The sequence below is a fragment of the Dama dama genome, chromosome 5 (genome assembly GCF_033118175.1).
Source record: "Dama dama isolate Ldn47 chromosome 5, ASM3311817v1, whole genome shotgun sequence".
Taxonomy (NCBI): domain Eukaryota; kingdom Metazoa; phylum Chordata; class Mammalia; order Artiodactyla; family Cervidae; genus Dama; species Dama dama.
This window is the reverse complement of record NC_083685.1, coordinates 56738970-56743024: the sequence shown is the minus strand read 5'-3', so window position 1 is coordinate 56743024 and position 4055 is coordinate 56738970. Positions and strand designations below refer to the sequence as shown.

The following is a 4055-nucleotide window of genomic DNA, read 5'->3' as shown; positions in this document are numbered from 1 at the left end:
AGGTATGAGCCCTGGGACTCTTCCATCTAGGGGCCCTGGTTTTCCAGCTGGTATGTCGTTTCCATAGATACTGGGCATAGAGCTCAAAGTGCACAATCCAGCCCAAGATGGAGTCCTGCTTTCCAGATGGAGCCTGTTCTGTCTGGTTCCTCCTTCATTCCCCCTTCTTGATGCTCTTAAATCATAGTGTGAGCATCATTCATAGGGATATATTGCACCCTGACTCTCCGACCTCCAATTTGGGAGAAGGACATTAGCCTTTGGGTTACGAAGTTCATAATATGTTGTAAAATAAAGGGTCCACAAAGCAGAACTATCAAGGCAACTATACCAATGGTAAATACAGTTTTCCACCAATCACCCTTCACCCAAGATAGGACTGAAGTTCAAAAAAGAAGATTATCATCAGACATAACTTTTATCTGACTTTTCATGTCTTCTAGGGTGGCTGATATATAGCCAGATAAATCAGGAATATATGCACAACATTCAACTTTAATTATTGCACAAGTCCCTCTTTGTACTGAAACTATGGTTAGTCTCAAGATGATACCAGCAAGTCCTTGTACCAGCAGTTGATTGTAGAGCTTCATCTCTTTTTCTTCTTTAAGATGATCTTGGTTTCACGGGGATCAGTGAGGTCCTTTGTGTAGTCCACTCGGCGTCCTCCGGCTCTGCGTGGTATGCCCTCTTCACCCTCATGAGGTGGATCCAGGGAGTGACACCTGCAACCTTATCTGTGGTAGGGCTGGTTAGAGCAACAGTATATGGACCCTTCCACTGTGGGGAAAGGAGTCGTGTGTCCAGTCCTTGACCACACCTGATCCCTGCCCACAAATTCGTGAACCTGTTCCCCAAGGGGGAATGGCACCCTTTCTTGTACAAACTTAGTTACCTGATTGATTACCTTACCCAGTTGTTCCATCAGCTGTGAAATCTCATCTCCCCTTACCTGAGGCAAGTTTGTTGACACCTGTTTTATTTTGGGGGGGGGGGGGGGCGGGGGGTCTCCCATACACAATTATGTATGGAGAAGAGCCATGGGACTGTGGCTTCATCCTGAGTCTAAGCAGAGCCCAGACTCAGAAACAAGGTCACCCAGAAACAGTCAGTGTCTAAGATCCACTTGGAGAGTGTCTCTTTAAGTATCTGGTTGGTTCCTTCTGCCATCCCAGAATTCTGGGGCCTATATGCTGTATGGAATTTCCACTTGATGTTTAAAGTTTTGCTTACTTGTTATACTAAATCAGCTACAAAAGCCGGGCTATCGTCCTATCCAATGCAGGTAGGAAATCCAAATCTAGGAACTATCTCCCTAAGCAGGCACCAGGCTACTTTTGATGCTCTTTCAGTCCGGGTAGGAAAAGCTTCTACCCATCCCGAGAACGTACATACTATCACCAGCAGGTAACAGTAGTGTCGGTGAGGTTTCATTTCAGTGAAGTCCACTTCCAGGTGTTCAAAGGGCAGCGTGCCTTTTAGCTGAATCCCTGAGGTTTCTGTCTGTGCAGAGAGGCAGCATTGATCCGTGAGCAGGCAGTGCAGTTCTGAGCTTTTGTCCTGCATAGGGAAGAGAGGCGGGGAACCAAGAAATATTTTCAAATTAGCTCTTCTCAGTTTATCATGGCCTAGATGGGTCGCTTGGTGTGTTTGGCTTACCAGAGTGGGTGCCAGCTCCTCCGGTATCAATAATTTGCCACTTGGCAATTCCCACCATCCCTTTTCAGTCTTGATGGCCCCTTCTGCTTTGGCTGGTTGGTTTTGGGCTTCAGTGTATTTTGGAGAGTCTAGCGTTAGCTCGGGCAGCTCCACCAATATGAGAGCTTTAATCGGGGCTTCACTTGTCACCCACAAGCCCTTGGCTCTTTGTTTAGCAGTCTTTTTTTTTTTTTTTGACTGCTCATCTTTTATTATTACATAGCTTGGTCACGGAAGAAACGACTGTGGTCAGCACACGTATGAACATCACGCAGGCCATGGTCTACATTAATCTGCAGGACTGTATTCATAAGGTCCCCCTTTTCTCTGTCAGAGTGGTCCCTGAGTATCCATCAGTGTTTGGTGGTTGCTTCTAGCAAGTCTTTTGCTTCATTAATTTTGATTGCTAAGTAAGGAGATCCACCTTTATCTGGGTGATTCAAAATCATGATTCTCCTGTGAGCTGCTCTAATCTTGGCCTTGCTGGCAGATGGGCTTACACCCAAAATGAGACTCGCTTCTCGCCTACTCATTTTCTGTTCAAATCCTCCTCTGTGGTAGGATGAAAAGCTAGGAGTTGAAATCTTCTTCGCAGTTTCTGTGATTACTTGTCCTAGAGGTTTCCAGATCTGAAATGCGTAGGGACCTGCAAAGCCAAGCGCTGCAATACCCAGCCCCACAGCTATCAAACTTCTTGCCAGCCCGCGGTCGAGGTCGGCATCCGACGGCTCGGCGGGGGGCTGCAAGGACCCGGTAGCGCAGGCCCTCGCCGGCGGGCGCAAAGCCGACCCGGGCAGCCATGGCGGCGCAGCTCGGGGCCCTCGGAGCGCTGCCTGTTTAGCAGTCTTATCTGCCAGTCTGTTCCCTGAGCCTGGGGGTACTCTTTTTGACGTTCTCAAGAGTGTATGACTGCAACCCTTTCTGGTTCCCAGGCAGCATCTAATGGGGTCTTCATTTCTTCCTTATTTTTAGTATCTTTTTCTTAGCCTTCAAAGGCCTCTCTCCTCTTACAGAGCCCTGTAGTGTGGCAAAATCATACCTGGAGTCTATGTAAGTGTTTGTCTTCTTACCTTTTGACAGCTGGAGGGCCTGGATTAGAGCGTATAGTTTGGCCTGTTGAGTGGACCAGTGTGATGGCAGAGAGCTAGCCTCAACGATGGCTTCTTCCGTGACTGCTGTGTATCCCGACAGTCCTTGTCTTTGTTTCACCCAGCTGGTGCCACTGGTGTACAGGACCAAATCTGGGTCTAGGATTGGCTGGTCTCTCAAGTCAGGTCTGCTGCTGTCATATTTCCTCACAATCATGTGAGGGCCCCCCTTCTCCCACAAGAAAGAGAGTGGCCAGATTCAGGGCCTGACAAGGCTCAGTAGTAATGTGGGGGTTCTCACATAGCAGTCCCTGGTATTCAGTAATCCGGGATGTTGACAGCCACTTATGGGGGTCCCCTCGCAGGAGAGTGTTGACCTCATATGGGACTTTTACGAACAAATCTTGGCCCAAAGTGAGCTTGGTTGCCTCCTGGACCAGTAAGGCAACTGCAGCAACTGCCCGTAAGCATCCCAGCCACCCAGTGGCCACTCTTTCCAGCTGATTAGAGCTAAGTCACTGGTCTGTCCCATGTCCCCATAGTCTGGGACAACATCCCATAGCCACCTTGTTCTTTTCAGTCACGTCAAGAGTAAATGGCTTAGCAATTTCTGGCAGGCCCAAGGCGGGCCTGACGTAATTGTACCGGGTTTGAGTTCTATTACCTACAAGTTGTATTAGGACTTATTTTGCAAGCCTGGGGAGTTGGGGGGCGGGGGGGGGGGGGAGGGAATGGTCTTCCGCCCAGACCTCAGGAAATTGGTGAGTTAACTCTCTGTCTTGGCTGTTTAGCCCGACCAGTTTCTTCCCGGGAGATTGTGCAACCTCCATTCATCTTGAAGGGTTACTGAGAGGAAGAGTAAATAGGTGATTGAGCCCACTCGAACAGTGGGTCTTTCGTGGGGGGAAAGGTCACTTGTGCCCGCAATTTAGATAGCAAATCTCTTCCTAACAAAGGTACTGGACATTCAGGGATGTATAAAAATTCCTGAGTCATTTGGTGTCCCCCCATCTGACACTTTCAGGGTAGGCTAGAGACACGAAGGCTGCATTTATCACCATCTGAGGCCCAGCAGCCTCTGGCTGGGTCTATTGGCGTGTAAAGTCTACAGGCCTCGCACAGGCTTTTGCAGAACTCAGAGGGTGCTTTGCATTCCCTTTGAATCACTTCGGAGGGCTTTGCGATACTCATAGGTTTTCGGGGCCCCCTCTTGAGACCTTGTAAAATAGTCACCCGATATCTCTCTTAGTAGCCCCTCCCTTCCTCTGT

At 48.9% G+C, this 4055-nt stretch overlaps 1 pseudogene; it reads right to left on the bottom strand.

Annotated features, from left to right (window-relative positions):
* Positions 1–1903: 1903 nt before the first annotated feature.
* On the bottom strand, positions 1904–2499 carry LOC133055802 (dnaJ homolog subfamily C member 15-like; annotated as a pseudogene).
* Positions 2500–4055: the final 1556 nt, after the last annotated feature.